The sequence below is a fragment of the Xyrauchen texanus genome, chromosome 42, assembly GCF_025860055.1.
Source record: "Xyrauchen texanus isolate HMW12.3.18 chromosome 42, RBS_HiC_50CHRs, whole genome shotgun sequence".
Classification (NCBI taxonomy): domain Eukaryota; kingdom Metazoa; phylum Chordata; class Actinopteri; order Cypriniformes; family Catostomidae; genus Xyrauchen; species Xyrauchen texanus.
This window is the reverse complement of record NC_068317.1, coordinates 1,126,539-1,149,213: the sequence shown is the minus strand read 5'-3', so window position 1 is coordinate 1,149,213 and position 22,675 is coordinate 1,126,539. Positions and strand designations below refer to the sequence as shown.

Sequence of the window (22,675 nt, the reverse complement as noted above, 5' to 3'; positions counted from 1 at the left end):
CCTCGGTCTATTGATGGACTAAACTCTTATAATGGAATACATAGGCTATCAATTGCCAACAAAAGCCTTCATCAGCCAATTAACAACGACAATTGCATCTGTGTGAATTTCTGCAGTTAATCCAGGCTGGACTTCAAAGACATTGGTCAATCATCTTACAGTTCAAACAAAATCGATGTTTAAACACTGACCCTTAACACTTACTTAGTTTAATAATTTTAAACCATGACTTTCACTATACATAAGTAATATTTACATTATATTCATGATGTTAGCCAGAGGGGAACTGGCCCTCACAGTGAGTCTGGTTTCTCCCAAGATTATTTTTCTCCATTAATCAACATCTTTGGAGTTTTGTGTTCCTTGCCACAGTTGCCTTCAGCTTGCTCACTGGGGTTATTAATACAATTATTATTTAATTACTTATTTTTAAACACGATTAACAATCATATTTTATCGAATTACATAATGATGATTCATCGACATTATAGACGTTACAGTTTTATCGTCTGTTAATGCCTGATCTTCTGTAAAGCTGCTTCTGCATCATTTCAGATGTGTGTTGTGAAAGGCACTATACAAATAAAATTGACTTGACAAAAGATAGTGTCCTCCCAACTACGTATGTTCATTTCTACAGAGAAATGATATATATGAACAATGTCAGCCTCATCACAGTAAAGAGACAGCACTTATTATTAGAGTTACAGATGACTTGCTCTTATCATCTGATCGCAGCTACATTTCTCTTCTAGTGCTTTTAGATCTTAGTGCTGCATTCGACACAATAGATAACAACATTCTCTTGAATAAGCTGGAGAATTATGTTTGGCTTTAGTGGACTTGCATTAGCATGGTTTAGGTCCTATTTATCAGACCACTACCACTTTGTATGTGAAAACGAGGAATTGTCAAATCTAACTAGATTTAGCAGAGTCAATTAAATCAAAGATTCGATGGTCAGAAATGTCCTTCCATTAAATTCCGACAAAATAGGGGTACTAATTATTGGACCAAAAAACTCTCAAAATAGGCAGCTAAATAAACTCTGCAAAAAAAGTAATGTCCTCTCACTTTCAACTGCTTTTATTTTTTGCATGGGTAAATATTTGTATGAACATAAAAAGATTCTACAACAAAGACATAAACTGAGCAAGTTTAACAGACATGTGACTAACAGAAATGGAATAAAGTGTAACAGAAAGTAACAGTCAGTATCTGGTGTGGCCACCAGCTGCATTAAGTACTGCAGTGCATCTCCTCCTCATGGACAGCACCAGATTTGCCAGTTCTTAATGTGAGATGTTACCCCACTCTTTCACCAAGGCACTTGCAAGTTCCCAGACATTTCTGTGGGGGAAGGGTCCTAGCCCTCACCCTCCAATATTACAGATCCCAGTCGTGCTCAATGGGATTAAGATCCGGGCTCTTCACTGGCCATGACAGAACACTGAGATTCCTGTCTTGCAGGAAATCACACACAGAACAAGCAGTATAGCTGGTGGCAATGTCATGCTGGAGGGTGTCATGTCAGGATGAGCCTGCAGGAAGGGTACCACATGTAATGTAATTTGCAGGGTTGAGACTGTCTGCAGTGAGAACAAGCTCAGTCCGATGATGCAGTGGCACACTGCCTCATACCATGATGGACCCTCCACCTACAAATCGATCCCGCTCCAGAGTACAGGCCTTGGTGTAACGCGCAAGTCTGACCATCTCCCCTGGTGAGCCAAAACCGTGACTCATCAGTGAAGACCATTTTTTGCAAGTCCTGTATGGTCCAGCGAAGGTGGGTTTGTGCCCATAGACAACATTGTTGCTGGTGATGTTTGGTAAGGACCTGCCTTACAACAGGCCTACAGGCCCTTAGTCCAGCCTCTCTCAGCCTATTGTAGACAGTCTGTGCACTGATGGAGGGATTGGGCATTCCTGGTCAAACTCAGGCAGTTGTTGTTGCATCCCTAACCCTAACCATCCTGTACCTGTACTGCTGGTGTGATATTTGGATGTACCTATCCTGTGCAGGTGTTGTTACACGTGGTCTGCCACTACGAGGACAATCAGCTGTCCTTCCTCTCTCCCTGTAGCACTGTCTTAGACATCTCACAGTACGGACAATGCAATTTATTGCCCTGGCCACATCTGCAGTCCTCATGCCTCCATGCAGTATGCCTAAGGCACTTTCACACATGTACTGTGATGGGGGCCTAAATCCTGACTGAATTTATTCATAGATAATATTTCTCTGAAGAAAGGCACTATACAAATAAAAATGACTTGACTTGACTTACCTATGGGCTCTTATGACCTCAGTTTAAATTTTTATATCAGCACTGCATCATATCAATGCATACTGTATTAATCCTTGTAAATATCTGCATTAAGTGCAAGTGTTTTGCCCTGCCTATCACGATTGTGAGCATTTCTGCACGTGCAAAGTTGGTGCATACACAGCGTTTGACAGATGTGGGCAGCTTTGTCTTATGGAAAACAAGTTTCCAAACACAAAGAAAAGTTGCAATTTCGGCATAGTGTACAGAATGTATTATCTAAATTCTTTCGACCCTGACCATGCCTTCTGTCATTATTTCACAGCTTTTTATGTCCTGCGTGAATTTAGTTCAATGTAAACTAAATTCACGCAGGATATATAAAAAGCTGTAAAATAATGACAGAAGGCATGAATAAAGCATGATCTTGCTTCAGTGTATAATTAAACATTATATATAATGAAAGAAGTCATATGGGTTTGGAACAACATGTTGGTGAATGATGACAATTTCCATTATTTATAATAATATTAATAGTATTATTATTATTATTATTAATCACTCTGTAATGTATGTTAAATGTGTATCATGTACTGGAATATAGGAGAGTAAACATCCATTATGTTATATGTGAAAGTCGCTAGTTACTCTCTACTTGATTATTTTTTTTACATTATTACTTTTACTTCTACTTGAGTAATAATATTTTTAAGTAATTGTCGATTTACTTCTGTAAAATTGTTGGTTACTCTAAATACCTCTGACTTCTAACATTCTTACAAAATAAGTTTTATCATACTTATTATAATCAAAAGCATAAAGTGCCCTAATACATGTTATGTCACAATGTAGCAAAAATAGACTGTTATAGTGAGAATAAAAGGAGGGATTATGTCACTTTGTGTTTCTATGCATGATTGTAATGTCTTGAGTCACTTGTGTTTTCACGTTCCTGGTTAATTTGATGTGAAAAGAATGGTGCTACAAGGAATGCTGTCCCAACTTACCTACTCCGAAAGTCCTCTGAACATGAATAGCTGAAAAGTGTTTTTTGCATTCATATTATAAATCATATAATAAAGACTGATGACCATTAAACCATACTGGACTTTATGTGCATAGTTTTATAATGTTAACAAGTCATTTTCATTTGTGCCAATTTACAATAAAGCACAGTTTCATAAGTTACTAATGTTCAATAAGTTGAATAAAGCATTTATAAAATTAAGGTAAATTGGCTAACTATTTAGCAAGTTTTGCAAGACAATAACTTTTATGTATGTCATTATAAATCCATATAAACGATTTATAATGCATTTGCAAATAAATTTTTGCTCATTGATAAGCTCCTTTATAAACCCTTAACAAAGACAACATAAACATAAAGTGTAGTACACATTAAAGAAAATAGAACATAAAATTGGACCCAATTACTTTTACAGGATGGAAATGTCACAGCATTGAACATAAAGTGTAGGAACAAAGCCAATTCTGCATTTTATCAGAACATACATACAGCATTAAAAAAAATAAAAAATACATAGTAAAGGCATGATATTTCCATACAGTAACACTTTAACATAAGGTTTCACTTGTTAACATTAGTAAACAACATTAGTTAACATTAACTAATAATGAACAATATTTTTACAGCATTTATTAATCTTGGTTAATGTTAATTTCAAAACATCCTAATAAATTTTTAAAATAAAAAGTGTTATTATTTACCATTAGTTAATGCGCTAAGAACTGGCATGAATTAAAAATGAACAATTGTATTTACATTACAGTAACTAACATTAACAAAGATTAATTAATGCTTTGAAATAAATATATTGTTTATTATTTGTTCATGATACCTAATGCATTAACTTATGTTAATTATTGGAACCTAATTGTAGTGTTACCTTTCAGTTTTTCATACTAAACTGGTTAAATCTACTGAGCTTTTCACATTGTGGGCTCAATGAAACTCACACAAAAATAAAGACATTCAAATGGATAGCGAGTGGTTCTAATGGCTTTCATATCTGTGGGTTGAAGGTGATTCAGTCACCGCTGGCACAATCAGCACTGACCAATCGTAATGAGTGTTAAGCAGCTAATCGATCGGTGGCTACACGTGATGGCTGTAGCTCATTGGTGGGTGCTTACATGGGCTCGGCTCCTTGCTGACTGGCTGGGCCCTTGAGGCCACTGAGGGCTGCTGGGGTTGAGAACTTTTAATTATCAGCAGCTCCTCGAGTGGATGAGCAGTCAATGACATCACCCGACCGACCGTGAACACACTAATGATAAAGGAACACAATGAGAGGAGTGTGTGTGTGTGCCAGCGACAGAGCCTCTTGAAGAACAGTGGTGTTTTACACACACATATACTCATATTCACATGGACACCTAGAATTAGATGAGTTACCTCATGACCTTCTGCTGCTGTTTTAGCATCCAAATCGCCTGGGTCTGTCTATTTATGATCCGAAATAAATTATGACTGTGTTGAATTATGTGGTTACATAATACCACTTCTGGTATAATCCACTTCCAGCTATTTTAGCTATACACAAATACTACATTATGCTGCTTTATATTACAGGCTGGCAATAAATATCGACATATTATTATCATTGATTACGATTTTCATAAACTCACTGGTTATGATCGCATATAGTTTTACTGTTTATCGCATTTTACCATTGTTTAATAACACACAGTTGCACAGGCAGAATGAATGAAATCAGGCACTGACAGGACAGTCCTGGGCGCTGTCTGACACGCCTCCACAAACTTTACACCATCAGAGAGATGATGTTGGGAAAATGCTGCTTCAACTTTTTTTGCACTGAAATTGCATCTTGTTTCATCTTGGCAAAATAATAAACACATTTTACTCTCCATTCTTGTTGGAGAGCATTCTCTCTTTTTTAGCTGTATATAGCTAACAGACACACAGATCTCAAATTCAGTATGGCTATGAAACATCGCCTTTGGAAATAAGCAGATTTTTTTTTTTAAGAAAGAAGCAGATTTTTTTTACCATCTCTTATTGAAGAGATGGTAAAAAAAATCTGCTTCTTTCTTTACCGAGATCGTGACAATTCAGTCTTTCTTGTCTCCATGTAAACCTCCATTCTTATGAACCTGCAAAACCTCCAATGATGCCTTTCTTTATTTAGAACACACAGCAACAAGTGAATGATTTACTTACTCTTTTACTATAAATGCTAATGTTAGAAAATTATCTGACATTAGCACATAATTCCCCAATAGTATCCAGCTGCAGACCCGCAGCACCACCAGTTTCAGAACCCCAGTTTCAGAACCCCAGCACCAGAACCTGAAGTGAGGGGCGGAGCTTACGTTCTAAACCGAGTAGCGCCACCTAACGTTTTGGAGCGTAGTTTGCTTTTATTACAAACGAAACATCATACTTTATACGTATGTTATAATGATACGTTAAGGTACAGTGCAATAAGCACTTTAAAACATTGATCTTGTGTAATATAATTGTATATAGTTATTCGTTTCATTGTATTATGAGAGTTACTTCCTGATCATGATGGTGAAAAATAATGCTTGAAACTTATGGGCATTTTATATAAAATATACTTTATTTCACAAGAACATGTGCAGCATGCATTTTCCTTTATGTAAAATAAAACATGTCAAAAAACTAAAAAAGAGAGAAAATTCAGCATCATTTTAAAAGAAACAATAAAAATATATACAACAAATGACCAATTCACCCTAAGGCCCATTTTATCATGACAATCCTGTATAAATTAAACTTAAAATGTATCAAATGAGGAATTCACTCTCAGGCCCATTTTGTCCTTACATTCTTGCAAAAATAACTCCATGTCATCCCTGAACACAAAATGAAATAGAAAGGGCTCTCTGGAAGCTTCTGACTGTTCCAGGAGATTGTTATGGCCTTTTCCTTGTCGTCTTCATTCATTCGAATGAAAAGAGGCTCTTCCACTGGACCCCTGAGCAGATAGCTGTTGGAATGGAGCCATTTCACAGCTTCTTTCATGTGCCGGATTATTGGGAGCTCCTTCATTACAGAATATTAAAGGAAAATGTGACTTTATAAATGTGACATATAAATGTATTATATGTTAAGAGATTATATATACATATATATACTTTATACGTATATATATATATAAAGTATATATATATATATATATATATATATATATATATATATATATATATACACACCACCTCACTGCTGCTAAGCATAGCTTGTTCTTCACATGGAAGGGACTCTTGTAGGGTTTCTGCACTGGCATATATATATCTTGGTTAATTTAAAATTGATCAGAAGAGGGTGCAAATGTAACGGTGGGCTGGAGTAAATGTCCAGTATCTACCTTTCAGAGAAAACCCCAAAGTTCTCCAGAAGAATAAGAGCCAACCATCTCCGTATGTTTGGAAAGTCGCACTGGAAGAAATCTTGATATTTCAACTGCTACAACATCATAAAGGTCAATTACTTGAACTGGTAATTACTTACAGATGTAAAATCAAAGGGTGCTCCCAAGACAAGATGTAGAGCATACTGGAAAACAGCAAAAATTAAGAAACATTATCTCAGTAAACGTCAAATTAAAAAAATTCTTCCTTGTTCCGTATTTAACAACTTTAAAAAATTTAAATAAAAACACCACCACACCAATCATTGGTTTAATTATATCAAAACAATGTCTCACCATCAACATGAAGACTCCACAGTCTACACCACCAATCTGTTGGGGGATATCCTAAAAAAAACAAAAAGCATGAGTTTATTAAGGGTTTGACACTTCAGCAGTCCCAACTTTAGCAGACTTCTTTATAACCAACCTTGTTTTTCAGTAGCACCCATGTGCCAGGTGCAATTTTGGCTGTCATCTTACTGCAACAAAAATTCAAAAATAATAAAACAGATTTGTTAATATGAAGTTACATTGTGCAGCACACAGTTTGAAGCTATGAATCCATGCAAAAACACAGTCAACAGTATTTGGGTCTTTCTTGTAAAAACTGTCACAGCATGCAAAATCAGAACATCATGCAAGTAACCATTAAGCAAGTTTATTAAACTCTTGAACGGCAAAACTTGAACACACACATTGAATTTTTCACCACATGATGTCAAAAACGTTAGACAACGTTACACAACTCACCATGCTCTCCGCCATGCTTGTCTCATTGTCAATAACTCTGCCCCTCACTTCAGGTTCTGGCGCTGGGGTTCTGAAACTGGGGTTCTGAAACTGGTGGTGCTGCGGGTCTGCAGCTGGATATATCTCCATAATTCTGCTGTACATCATGTGGTTGTGTGATAGTTTATAAGACCATATCACAAAATTCTGGTATTATAACCTTCTAGTTATTTACACTGTGGTCAATGCCAACAGAACTTTTCTATATTCACCAGAAATGCAGCCGCTGCTGCAAACTAATTTAATCTAGAACTGGCAGTAGTTCTTGCTTACCACCACTTGCAATGTATTTATGAAAATTGTTTAGCTGCTGGGTGCAGTCTAAACTACAGACTTAAAAAAATTAATTTCAGCAAAAGATAAATAGATGATGACTTAACCTTCAAAGAAAATACACAGAAATATTTGCTTTAATTCTCCATTCCTCAAGTGTTAACTGAACCAGCATACATGCAGATATCCTGATTAGTCACTTTTCCACCATCAGGCCAAATAGTTTTGTACCGTTCCGTGTCAAGCCAGGCCAGTTGGCATGGTGACTGTTTTTTTTTCCACTGTGATGCGGTGAAATCAGGACAATGTCCGTAACAGGTGCCTGTTGCTGCTGGCGCCTAGCACGAATCTGTGTTTGTAGCCTAGCTTTTTAGCATTGCTTATATATCTGTTTTCAGCCTTTAATCCTTAACATTTGCCATTTTTCAGAGCGCATCAGATTTCCCCCCGCATTATTCTCTTATCGCGAGTCAACTGCATGCATTTTCCATGTGCCTCTGCCATCTATTTTTATCATTATTAAACTGCGTGCGTTTTACAGCGTGTACCCTTTTTCTCCTCTGTGTTACACGGATTAATGCATCATCCTCAAAGCACCACTTATCAAGAACAACCAACAACAGCAAACAACTGCACGAGGGATTAATTTCAACCTCAAATCCTAAGTGCTCAGGAACAACCAACAACAACAAACAACTACGGTAAGTAGTTGCATGTCACATGTTTACAATAACATCTTCCATTAGCAGTGAGGGATTCACATGTGAAGTTAGAGACATGCATCTGAACGCTAGTGGAGGTCAATGAGAAAGAGAAGCCAGTAGATACTGTTTCATATGCGGGCAGTACAGAGAGCAACACACACACTTTGGTTCCAGCTGTAGAGCCCCTGCAGCAGGGCGTTTGGGTGACGGCTTGGCGGCATACTCGCTCAGCAATATGACATTACTCTCCTGTTCCTGTTAGGATTTCCAATCAATTATCCCCATTCAGTGATGCACCCACTGATAATCATGCTGAAAGAGCCCTTTGTGGGGCTGTTTTTCTCCCAGAGGTCCTGGACATCTTGTTGCATGCCATCATGGACTCAAATAACAACAGATAAAAAATCAAAGCCTGGCTGCCTCTGCCAAAAAGCCTACAATGGGCCCTGGTTGGATCTTCCAGCAGGACACTTATCCAAAACAAAATCAAGGTTCTGCCATGGCCATCCCAGTCCCCTGAAACCCATAGAAAATGTTTGTGTCATGTCTTGTCCTGTCTTGTCATGTTATGTCTCACTTCTGTTCTTTCCCTCTACTCTGTCTCCCTCTGTTGGTCGTTCTATGTTACTTCCCTCTCCTTTACTCCGCTCCCAGCTGTTTCTTATTTTCCCTGAGTTCCTCGTTAATCCTCTGCCCACCTGTTCCCTCTTTCCTCTGATTAACTCTATTTCTCTCCTCGCTCTCGCTACATTCTCTGTCGGATTCTCCACTCAGTTATACTACCCCTTAGAAGCAACTACTGCCCTGTCTGTCTCTGTCCAGAGTCCTGTCCTGCTGGCGTATACTATTGTTATACTGTTCCCCACTAAGGACCTTCTCCGATCTCTGTGCCCAGTTACCTGACGCCACGAGCTAGTGGCACTCTACAGCTACCCGCTGCCTTGGGAGAGACCCGCTGGCTGTTATCGCTTCTCCACTCACCCTGTCTACTACCTGTGGACCACCACCGCTCGAAGGGAGCGTTTGTTTGCTGTTTTTGTTATCGTCCTCTCTGCGGACTGTTTTATTTGTATTCCTCTCAAGGAGAAGACCCTGTGTTGACTTTTTACTGAGCTTCATTAAAGACTCTGTTTGTTTCTTACATCGCGTTTGGGTCCTCACTTACCTTCATAACAGAAGAATCCGACCAAGATGGACCCAGCGACCCCGGCCACACTCCACTCAGCCGTCGAGCTCCAGGGAGCTATGTTGGGCAGACACGAGGCTGAGCTGTCTGCTGCACGACACACCATAGAAGGACTGGTCGCCCAAGTCACCGAACTCTCGAGGCAGGTTCTCATCCTTCGTTCAGAGCCTCCGGCCTCCTCCAGGGTCCCCGAGCCCCCAGAGCCCAGGATTAATAACCCGCCGTGCTATACTGGTGAGCCCTCTGAATGCCGTGCTTTTCTCACCCAGTATGACGTGGTTTTTTCTCTCCAACGGGCTCGAGAGTGGGGTACCACCATCTGGGAGGCGGAGGCTGGATGTACAAACAGTTATCAAGATTTCAAGGAGGAGATGATTCGGGTTTTTGATCGCTCTGTTTTTAGGGAGGAGGCATCCCGGGTCCTGTCGTCTCTGCGTCAGGGTAAGCGGTCTGTTACTGACTTTTCCATTGAGTTCCGTACTCTCGCAGCCTCCTGTGACTGGAACGAGCCGGCGTTGCTCGCTCGTTTTTTGGTCGGTCTCTGCTCGGAAGTGAGGGAGGAGATTCTCTCCCGAGAGGTACCCTCCCGTCTGGATGCTGTGATCGTGCTAGCTATTCGCCTAGAGAGGCGTTTCGATCGCCGTCGCCGAGCTCGCGACCAGGAGTCTACATTTACCTTTGCACCCCCCTCCGCTGCATTACCACCCTCCTCCACCGCCCCGGTTCCTGAACCCATGCAACTGGGGAGCATTTGCATTTCTGCCAGGGAGAAGGAGCGGAGAATCACCCACCGTCTCTGCCTCTACTGCGGTTCTGCTACTCACTTCGTCACCTCCTGCCCGGTAAAAGCCAGTGCTCGCCAGTAAGAGGAGAGCTACTGGTAAGCACTACAACTCTGGTCTCTCCTTCGAGGTCTTGCACCACTCTTCCTGTCCATCTCCGCTGGACTGGCTCTGCTGCCACCTGCAGGGCATTGGTGGACTCTGGCGCGGAGGGCTGCTTCATGGACGACACCTGGGCCCGGGAACATGGTATCCCTCTCTTGGACTTATGTCAGCCCACAGCCCCATTTGCTCTGGACGGCAGTTCCCTTCCTAGGATTCAGCGTGAGACGGTACCCCTGACTCTCACTGTCTCTGGTAATCACAGCGAGACCATTTCTTTTTTTATTTTTCAGTCCCCTTTCGCCCCTATTGTTTTAGGCCATCCCTGGTTAGTTCAACATAATCCCTCTATTAATTGGGCCAAGAATACTGTCCTTTCGTGGAATGTCTCTTGTCATGTTAAATGTTTGATGTCTGCTGTTCCCCCTGTATCCTCTGTCTCTGTTTTTCAGGAGGAGCCTGGTGATTTGGCGGGGGTTCCGGAGGAATATCACGATCTGTGGACGGTGTTCTGTCGTTCCCAGGCCACTTCCCTCCCTCCCCATCGTTCTTATGATTGTAATATCGATCTCCGTCCAGGTACCACCCCCCCGGGGTAGACTTTACTCGCTGTCGGCTCCTGAACGTCGAGCTCTCGAGGATTATCTATCCGTAGCTCTCGAGGCCGGTACTATTGTTCCCTCCTCTTCTCCCGCTGGGGCGGGGTTTTTTTTGTGCAGAAGAAGGACGGTTCCTTACGCCCCTGCATTGATTATCGAGGCTTGAATGACATAACAGTTAAGAATCGTTACCCACTCCCTCTTATGTCATCAGCTTTCGAGATCCTGCATGGAGCCAAATTTTTCACCAAATTGGATCTGCGTAACGCTTACCATCTTGTGTGCACTAGGGAGGGGGACGAGTGGAAGACTGCGTTTAACACTCCGTTAGGGCATTTTGAATATCGGGTTCTCCCGTTCGGCCTTGTTAACGCCCCTGCCGTGTTTCAAGCACTAATTAATGACGTCCTGAGAGACATGCTAAATATCTTTGTTTTCGTTTATCTCGACGACATCCTGATTTTTTCTCCGTCTCTCCAAGTTCATGTCCAGCATGTGCGTTGCATCCTCCAGTGCCTTTTAGAGAACCGTCTTTACGTTAAAGCTGAGAAGTGCTCCTTTCATGCCGCCTCTGTTAATTTCCTCGGCTCTGTCATTTCTGCAGAAGGCATTAAGATGGATTCTGCTAAGGTCCAAGCCATTTTAGACTGGCCCGTTCCTAAATCGCACGTCGAGCTGCAGCGCTTTCTCGGCTTCGCAAACTTTTATCGACGATTCATTCGTAACTTCAATCAGGTGGCTGCCCCTCTGACTCCCCTTACGTCTGTCAAGTCATGTTTCAAATGGTCCGGTTCCGCCCAGGGGGCCTTTGATCTCCTCAAGACCCGCTTCACGTCCGCGCCCATCCTCGTGATGCCTGATTTGTCCAAACAGTTCGTGGTCGAGGTTGACGCATCAGAGGTGGGCGTGGGTGCCATCCTCTCCCAACGCTCTCCCTCGGACAACAAGGTCCACCCTTGCGCGTACTTTTCGCATCGCTTGTCGCCGCCTGAACGTAACTACGACGTGGGTAACCGCGAGCTGCTCGCCATCCGCCTAGCTCTAGGCGAGTGGCGACAGTGGTTGGAGGGGGTGACCGTCCCTTTTGTCGTCTGGACTGACCACCGGAACCTGGAATACATTCGCTCCGCCAAACGACTAAACGCGCACCAGACTCGTTGGGCGCTGTTTTTCACCCGGTTTGATTTTGTTATTTCCTACCGCCCTGGTTCCAAGAACACTAAACCCGATGCCTTGTCATGTCTCTATTCCCCCGAAGTCTCCACGGACCCCGTGGGGATTCTCCCTACGGCCCGTATCGTTGGATCAACTGTCTGGGGAATAGAGAGGCAGGTTAAACGAGCACTCGCTCTCACTCCCTCGCCGCACACCTGTCCTAGACACCTCCTCTTCGTTCCCGCCCCCACCCGCCTGGCCGTTCTTCAGTGGGCTCACTCGGCCAAATTGGCTGGTCACCCCGGCGTTCGGGGCACGCTCGCTTCCATTCGCCAGCGTTTTTGGTGGCCCACTCGGGAACGTGACATGCGTCGTTTCGTGGCGGCTTGTTCCGTCTGCCCGCAGACTAAAGCCGGGAATTCTCCCCCGGCCGGACTTCTCAGACCTCTTCCCATACCCTCTCGACCGTGGTCACACATAGCCTTAGATTTCATTACCGGACTCCCTGCATCGGCGAGCAATACAGTCATTCTCACTGTCGTCGATCGATTTTCTAAAGCTGCCCATTTTATTCCCCTCCCTAAGCTCCCTTCCGCCAGAGAGACTGCGCAAATAGTCATCGAGAATATTTTCAGGATTCATGGCCTCCCCTCTGACATTGTTTCGGATAGAGGTCCGCAATTTACTTCCCAGTTTTGGAAGGAGTTTTGCCGCTTAATTGGGTCTTCCGTCAGTCTCTCGTCCGGCTTCCACCCTCAATCTAACGGTCAAGCCGAACGGGCCAATCAGACTGTCGGCCGTATCTTGCGCAGCCTATCCTTCCGTAACCCCGCGTCCTGGTCCGAACATCTTCCCTGGGCAGAGTACGCCTATAACTCGCTTCCGTCATCTGCTACCAGCCTGTCTCCTTTTCAGAGCAGCCTCGGGTACCAGCCTCCGCTGTTCTCATCGCAGATCGCCGACTCCAGCGTTCCCTCCGCTCAAGACTTTGTCCAACGTTGCGAGCGCACCTGGACGGGTGTTAGGTCAGCTCTCTGCCGTTATAGGGAACAGACTGTGAGGGCGGCTAACAAGCGTAGAACTAAGAGCCCCAGGTATTGTCGCGGCCAGAGGGTATGGCTTTCCACCTTTAACCTTCCCCTTAAGTCTGTCTCGCGTAAGTTAACTCTGCGCTTCATCGGTCCGTTCCGCATCTCGCAGGTTATTAGCCCCGCCGCGGTGCGACTTCTCCCCCGCTATCTGCGCCGCGTCCTCCCAGTTTTTCATGTCTCCTGTGTTAAGCCCGCTATTCGCGCTCCCACTCGTCCCCCCTCTCTTCCTGTACGTGTTGAGGGCGCGCCCATCTATAGGGTCCGCAAGATTCTTGACATGCGCGCTCGGGGTCGTGGTCATCAGTTTCTGGTTGATTGGGAGGGTTACAGACCCGAGGAGAGAAGTTGGGTTCCCTCTCGGGACGTATTGGACCGTTCGCTCATCGATGATTTCCTCCGTCGCCGCCAGGTCTCCTCCTTGGAAGCGCCAGGAGGCGCTCGTTGAGGGGGGGTACTGTCATGTCTTGTCCTGTCTTGTCATGTTATGTCTCACTTCTGTTCTTTCCCTCTACTCTGTCTCCCTCTGTTGGTCGTTCTATGTTACTTCCCTCTCCTTTACTCCGCTCCCAGCTGTTTCTTATTTTCCCTGAGTTCCTCGTTAATCCTCTGCCCACCTGTTCCCTCTTTCCTCTGATTAACTCTCTATTTCTCTCCTCGCTCTCGCTACATTCTCTGTCGGATTCTCCACTCAGTTATACTACCCCTTAGAAGCAACTACTGCCCTGTCTGTCTCTGTCCAGAGTCCTGTCCTGCTGGCATATACTATTGTTATACTGTTCCCCACTAAGGACCTTCTCCGATCTCTGTGCCCAGTTACCTGACGCCACGAGCTAGTGGCACTCTACAGCTACCCGCTGCCTTGGGAGAGACCCGCTGGCTGTTATCGCTTCTCCACTCACCCTGTCTACTACCTGTGGACCACCACCGCTCGAAGGGAGCGTTTGTTTGCTGTTTTTGTTATCGTCCTCTCTGCGGACTGTTTTATTTGTATTCCTCTCAAGGAGAAGACCCTGTGTTGACTTTTTACTGAGCTTCATTAAAGACTCTGTTTCTTACATCGCGTTTGGGTCCTCACTTACCTTCATAACAGTTTGGGGTGAACTTAAGAGGAGAGTCAACCAACATGGACCTCTAAATATGAAGGATCTGGAGAGATTCTGTATGGAGGAATGGTCTAAGATCCCTTTGCCAGATGTTCTCCAACCTCATTATGCATTATAGGAGAAGACTCAGAGCTGTTATCTTGGCAAAGGGAGGTTGCAGAAAGTATTGAATAAAAGGGTGCCAATATTTGTGCTACACATATATTTGACAAATATATATATATATTTTTTATAAAACTTATTTTGTGTTTGCAATTGTTTAATATCCATTAGATGGTTTGTTTTTGAATGAAAGATCAAAAGGATAAACAATAAAGACATATTTTTCACAGCCTTCTTTGCACATATTTACCAATATTGCCAATATTTTTTTTATTTTTTTTGCTATTTACACTAAGCAACAAATGTTTCTGCCTTCTATAATTATTTTATACTTAAAAGTTGCACATTCACATAGTGTAATGAGAATGTATGTATTTGGCACTTTACAAGCTATTGGTATCTTTAGTTTCTACCAAATAAGTTAATTGTTCATAACAAGTCCCTTACAAGTCCAATTATTATTCATTAACTACTGTCTAATATCTGATCCCTAAAATATAGTGTTACTGAAAGTAGTATATGAGAATTTATTGATACATTTTGAGTTGTATATATTTCTATGAATGTTTTTTTTTAGTAATTAAAAAAATTATGAAATTAATATCTATTTAAAAAAAAAAAAGATATTGCATGATTATAATTTTTGCATATAGTTGAGAAGGAAAAGACTAGTTGTTTGTGTATGTTGCTATTTGCCCATATGAAGGAGCGCATGTAAATCTCTTGACAACACACAGTAGCTTTGCTACAAATAGTGAAGCTATTATCTTATCTACATTTCTGAGTAGCGAGTTGGTAGATTTGCTTGTTTTTAAATCAAGAAGCTTTTCAGTTGCGCAGCTATATTTTTGATAAGGTAGCGGCATAGTGTTGACAAAATCTACACCGCTACATCATGCCTTGTACCAGGTGTTTACTAATGCCAGTTTGAATCAGGACTAAAGACATCCGATCACAAATGAATCACTCATCTGAGTCAGAACTTTACAATGAATTGGTCACACGTGGTAGTAAAGAGGTCTGAATCGGTTCACGATTCAATCTGAGTGACTTAGAAAGCTTGCACTCGCACTGCTGAATCTTTTGTTGTATACTCTCACTTGCCAACAAGCTTATGCCGTGTTATAAAATATTTATTAAATATTTATAAATAACATTTATTAAATATTTTATATCACGGCAAATAAAGATAATGCTGGTTGCAATGGATCTACAATCAATGGAAACCAGACTTGCAAATGTGTCCTATCATTTGCCAGTGATGAAGAAAGTTCAACACGTGTACAGCTTCTCATATTTTCCAAACAAAAGAGTATAACAACACTTATTAGCATAAACAAAAACACTTAAATAAGTGCCATGGCATTACCATGTTTTATGGACATGTACCATTACCTGGGAGCACCATGTTAATACAATGGTATATGAATGTGTTAATATAGCAAAGTACCATGGTATTTTTTTTATTACCTTGAAGCACCATGTTCATGCAATATTAAATGAATATGGTAATCATATATCAAATTACCATGGTAGTAACATGGTATACTTTGAAGCACCATGCAACTAAAGAATGGTGCATATGTAAATAGTATATCATGTACCATGATATTATCACTGATACCATACGAAATCACATTGATATTGCCCAGATATGCTCTCTCTCTCTCTCTCTCTCTCTCTCTCTCTCTCTCTCTCTCTCTCTCTCTCTCTCTCTCTCTCTCTCTCTCTCTCTCTCTCTCTCTCTCTCTCTCTCTCTCTCTCTCTCTCTCTCTCTCTGTGTCTGGTGCATGCTGGGAATTGGGAAGGGAATGCATGGGAGGGTGATCTAGGTGAGAGGGAAGTTTCAAAAATTTTCACTTTCTTGCTTTTTCTTGTTTTTGATTATTTTAATTGATAAAGAAAAAGTACAAAGAAAATTATATATAAAAAAAAAAAAAAAAAAACAAACAAAAAAAAAAAAACACTGAGTTTGTTTTCCGTGAGAGTTGTCTCGTGTCGGAGGTAGGGATGGCGTCTCACACTCACGCGAGTGTGCAGGCGTCAGGCCTGTCGCTCCGGCATGGGATCAGGTGTGTGACCCAGGCAGGTGTGCCTGTAGAGGATGTGTTGCTGGACGTGGCAGAGCGCGTGGGGCATGAGAACATCATTTCGGCGTCTCGGATGAACAAGGCCGTTGTGGTATTTTTGAAGGAAGAGAATCTGGTTCATGGTTTGATCGAGAGCGGGATATCGGTAAGTGGCACTTTTGTTTCTGTTCAACCTCTAGTTTCAATCACGACGAAGGTGACGGTTTCTAACGTTCCGACTTTTATTCCTGACGCGGACATTGAGCGAGAGCTTTCTCGATTTGGAAAACTTGCCAGTGGAATTAGAACTGTTTCACTCGGCTGTAAAATGCCGCTTTAAAACATGTGTTGTCGTTTAGGCGACAGGTGTACATGTTTTTAAATGAACCGACACTGAATATCTCCTTTCGCTGTGTTTTTGAGGGCAAGTCGTACATGATGTACGCGAGCACGGGAGAGATGCGGTGTTTTGAGTGCGGGAGTATTGGACATGTTAGGCTGTCTTGTCCTCATAGAGCTGAACTTGAGAATGAAGCAGGCCCTAGCAATATTTCAGATAAGAGGAAGGAAAATGAAGTGCAAAAGAGTAGTGTACCAAATCTAAATGAAGCAGCAGTGGTGAATAATGAGGATCAGAATGTGGATTCAAACTTGAAGGAAGGAATGATAATAGAAGACCCGTCCCCTAATAATGAGAAAGATACAGAGGAAGCTTCTGGTAGTAAGACAAAACAAGGAAAAATGAAGAAAGTTAATGTTGTAACCGATGTGGCTGTTGAGGGAAGCACTGTGGTACAGGGGTCTGAGCAGGGTGATACTGTGGTACAGGGTCTGGGCAGGGTGATACTGTGGTACAGGGGTCTGGGCAGGGTGATACTGTGGAGAGTTCAGAGAATACAAGCCAGACGAATGATGATGCAAGCGGTTTGAAAGGTGATGTTTTGGAAAGAGGAAAGATAGTATCTTTGATTAAGAAGGTGCAATCAGATATGGTTGATGAGGAGATGGATGACGATGGTGATGATGATGATGATGATGATGGTGGTGGGTTATCTGATTTCTCAGATGTGTCAGATGTTTCACAATTAAGCTGTGAGCAGGTTTATTCACTAGATGAAATAAATAAATTCCTAGACGAAACCTTTGGAAAACCTGTTGATGTACTGGAATCATTTTTCTGATCTGAAGAGGTTTGAGACTTCTGTTTGTTATTGGCAGAGGAAGGTTGGAGAAGATGAACTCAGTCGTGAAAGAGATTTCGTTTAAAAAATTTCTTGCAAAACTGCTGAAGGGGTAAAACCCCTATAAAACGTAAATTCAAATAATTGAATCAATGGTTTATATATCACTCAGGATGGCTTTACTACACTCTTCATTTTTTCTCTCTCTCTTTTCTATCTCTTTATAATTTCTATGGAGATGATAAGGGTAGCTTCTCTAAATATTAACGGAGGGAGAGACAGGAGCAAGAGAGCAATGGTGGCAGAATTAATCAATATTAAGAATGTAAGTGTTTCTTTTTGCAAGAAACACATACAGACTGTAATAATGAATTAGAGTGGTGTAGATGGTGGGAGGGAGAGCGTCTTCAGTCACGGCTCAAATTTGAGTGCTGGAGTAGCTATTCTTTTCTCAAAAAATTTGAACCTGAAAATGTTGTCAACTGAAGAAATAGATAAGGGTAGAGTTTTAATGGTTGCTGGAGAAATAAATGAATTAAAATTTATTTTTATAAATGTTTATGCTCCAAACAATGGCTCAGATCGTGTGGATGTGTTTAGGAAGTTGCAGAGTGCATTAAGAAAATGTGATAATGATTCTTGCATCATAATGGGTGGGGATTGGAATTGCACTACAAATTTTCTTTTAGACAGGAACAGAGAGGAGTCTCATCCACCTTCTAGTAATGCTCTTCAGAATATTATTGATGAATTTGAGTTGATGGATGTGTGGAGGAACATGAATAAGAGAATTAGACAGTATACATGGGTTAAAATACTAGACTCTAATGTAACTGGAGCAAGATTAGATAGAATATATATAAGTAAAACAAGTATGAATAGAGTATCCAATGCTAATATTTTCCCTAACGGTTTTTCGGATCATCATATTGCAACCATAGATTTTAACATTATTACTTTAGCACGTCCAAGGTTTTACTGGCATTTCAATACTAAATTGCTGCAGGATAGGTCTTTTTGTGAAAAGTTTGGTGATTTTTGGAAATTGTGGCAGTTGAATAAAGGTAATTTTGAAAAAATAACACAATGGTGGGAGGTGGGGAAAGCACAGATAAAGGTTTTTTGTCAAAATTTTTCCTATAATACTACTGTGTGTGTTAAAAAGAAAATTGAGCAGTTGGAGAAAGAAATCATTGGTATGGAAAATGTGATGGATGTAAATGTTTTGGGTGCTTCCAATGATTTAAGGAATAAGAAACTTGAATTAAGATCCATCTTAGAGGAAAGAGCGAAGGGCGCTTTAATTAGAGCAAGAATTTCTTCCATCAAGGACATCGACTCTCCCACTTCTTATTTTTTTAATCTTGAGCGGAAAGTTGCACAACAAAAGCGCATACTTCACCTGCGCAAGGAAAATGGAACTTTAACATCAAATCCAACAGAAATGAGGAAAATGGCAATGGATTTTTATGCTGATTTGTATGGACATACTGACTGTGACTCTGGGAACATGGTACAATTATTACAAGGACTTCCAAAGTTGCAACCTGAGGATAAGAAAAGCTTGACACCATGATCAGCCTTAACGAACTTTCAGATGCAGTTCAGCAACTCTCCACAGGGCGTGCACCAGGAATAGATGGTTTGCCTGCTGAATTTTACAAGACTTTTGGACTGTTTTAGGTGAAGACTTTTATGAAGTTTGTTGTGAATGTTTTGAAAAGGGAATGTTGCCAACTAGCTGTCAGAGGGCTGTGATCTCTCTCTTACCAAAAAATGGAGATCTAGGTTTTTTAAAAAATTGGCCCTGTTTCTTTGATGTGCTCGGACTATAAAATATTGGCAAAAGTTTTAGCCAATAGGTTAAAAAAATACTTACATATTGTGGTCAAAGGAGAGCAAACTTATTGTATTCGGGTCGTACAATCATGGACAATCTGTTTTTAATAAGAGATGTTATTGATGTGTCTATTAATGAAAATTGCAATGTTGGTTTTTTGTCTATTGATCAGGAGAAAGCTTTCGATCGGGTGGGTCATGAGTACATTTTCAAAGTCTTGGAATCTTTTGGGTTTGGGAATTGCTTTATTTCATGGATCCAATTGATGTATAAAGGGGCTTCAATAATGCTTAAGATGGGGAATGGTTTGACTTATCCATTGCCGGTGAAAAGAGGTATTCGACAGGGTGTCCTCTCTCAGGGCAACTCTATAGCCTAGCAATTGAGCCCCTGTTATGCAAATTAAGAAATGGATTAAGGGGTTTTATGGTCCCAGGTGACCCAAGGGAGTCGAGATTTTTTGTGTCGGCTTATGCTGATGATGTAACTATTTTTGTCACTGGGCAAGAAGATATGCAAATATTATGTGAGAGTTTGGATGTCTACGAGAAAGCGTCTTCAGCTAAAGTCAATTGGGGGAAAAGTAATGGTTTTATTGTGGGCCAGTGGGAAAATGGTGGGCCACCTCCACTTCCTGGGGGATTGCATTGGGGAAGAGAAGGTATTAAAATTCTTGGAGTGTTTTTAGGAGTAGAAAGTTATAGAGGAAGGAACTGGGAGGGTTTGCTGGAGAAGGTGTCTGCTAAGTTGTCTAAATGGAAATGGCTATTGCCAGAGCTATCCTACAGGGGTAGAGTTTTGGTTACAAATAACCTGGCCGCCTCCATGTTATGGCACAGACTCAACGTTTTAGAGCCACCAGATGACATTGTTAAAAGTATCCAGAGGAAACTGGTGGAGTTCTTTTGGTCAGGACAGCATTGGATTCCTGCGGCAGCTCTGTATCTTCCAACTCAAGAGGGGGACAAGGTTTGGTTGACGTAAGGAGTAGGATCAGCACCTTTCGATTACAGGCAGCTCAGAGACTGCTGTATGAGGAGGACGTGGGGTGGACCGGATGTGGCATGCGCTCTGTTGAGAAGAACATCGAATCTGGGATACGACAAGCAGCTGTTTTTACTGAAGGTTAATGAACTGGATTTTAATCACTTGACTTCATTCTACCAATCAATGCTAAAAGTGTGGAACATGACGTTTTCTGTGACCAGAGAGTTGTTGCGACCACAGGACTGGATTATGGGAGAACCCCTGTTTCACAACTCTTGGATACAAACAAATATTTTGTCTTCAAGCAGTGTGAGGAACTGTCTGGTCAGAGCGGGATGTACAAAGATCAAACACCTAAGGGATGGCAATGGGTGGAGGACGGCAATTTCAATTCAGCACAGGACAGGAATACGTTCTTTACGTCTCTTGGATCGGATGTTGGAGGAAATACAGTCAGCACTGCCTGGAGCCTGTAGAGAAGCACTGGGAGCGCTTCGCAGGGATGGAGCTACAGAGTTCCAGCATTACGGGTCTCTGCTGCACGGGAAAGGCCGGATGATGAGGATTCTTTTGTGTCCTTTAAAACCCCAGAGTTGGGATTTTTTCAAGACATTGGCAAAAAGGCATTATACATTGTGTGTGTTAAAATGTCTCATCAAACTGTTTTGAGAAGGGTTAAAACATGGAGGTGGACAGAAGTGTTTGGGCCGGACTTCAGAGGGTGCTGGAGATCTCTGTACAAACCTCCTATTGAGAAGCGTACTGCAGATTTACAGTGGAGACTGATGTATGGTATAATAGCTACTGAACAGACACGTGGCGCACCTGAATCCAGAAGTAGGGAGGGAATGTCCTTTTTGTGGAACGGAGGAAACGGTTGATCACTTGTTTATCCAGTGTGAGAGGTTAAGAGATCTTTTTAACTTTTTAGAGGTTTGTTTCGAAAGCATGGGTGAGGAATTTTCTTGTCAAGTTTTTATTAGTGGTCCAAAGTACAAAGTCAGTGATCGAAGGAAAGTGGTTTTATTAAATTACCTTGTGGGAACAGCTAAGATGGCAATTTGGAAGACACGTAAAAACAGGATTTTGGGAACTGGTTCAGTTGATGCAGAGAGAGTTCTGAAAGGGATGGTGACTGCTCGAATTAAAATTGAGTATGCTTATTTCAAACTAGTTAATAATATTATGGATTTTTCTGCAGTGTGGTCAGTGGGAGGTTTTTTGTGTGAGGTTGGGGAGGACGAAATGTTGGTTGTAAAGATGTAATGAAAGGGCTGCAATCTGTATTGATGGGATTGTGTTTTAATTTATTTTTAATTTATTTATATTTTTGTAGTTTTTTGGATGACATATTGGATTGACATATGATAAATGATAAAATAAATATGTTTTAAGCCTCTCTCTCTCTCTCTCTCTCTCTCTCTCTCTCTCTCTCTCTCACACACACACACACACACACACACAAGGAATTTAACCTCTTATCAAAAGCTTCCAGTACATACAGAAATACAACAGCTAGATACAGAATTACAGGACAACATGAAAAGTATACTATATGTATGCAGAATTTTTATAGAGAAATGTGCAAATGAAATAGTTTAAATGGGTATGGGTTTGCAGAGGTAGTTGTATAAATATAAAAATGTAAATGTAAAAATAGTGATTTTTTTTTTTATATTGAATACATTGGATTTTATAGATAGCATGTATGAAAATCAATTTACATTTCACATACATTTTATATTGCACTATATACTGTATACATGGATACTGTATTGCACTATACTGTACCATGGATTTGATAAACATCATGTGATTAGTATGTTGGATGCTTTGGCTATTACAGTATGCTCTGTGCATCTGAATGGAAAAAAAATGAAGTAGCTTAAATGTAGCAAGCTACTTTTGGCATGTAGCTTGTAGTGTAACTTGAAACTAAGAATGTCTAAGAACGATCCAGTTAGTCACAATGAACAAACTCCTGAATCAAATAGTCACCTCTGTGCCCAGCACTGATAAAC

At 41.4% G+C, this 22,675-nt stretch overlaps 1 long non-coding RNA gene across 1 annotated transcript; it reads right to left on the bottom strand.

Annotated features, from left to right (window-relative positions):
- Nucleotides 1-6,493: 6,493 nt before the first annotated feature.
- LOC127634771 (uncharacterized) lies at nt 6,494-7,098 on the bottom strand. Its single transcript, XR_007969408.1, has 4 exons — nt 6,986-7,098; nt 6,790-6,834; nt 6,647-6,717; nt 6,494-6,558 (listed from the first exon to the last, which is right to left on the bottom strand). It is a non-coding gene; the product is annotated as an uncharacterized LOC127634771 (long non-coding RNA).
- Nucleotides 7,099-22,675: the final 15,577 nt, after the last annotated feature.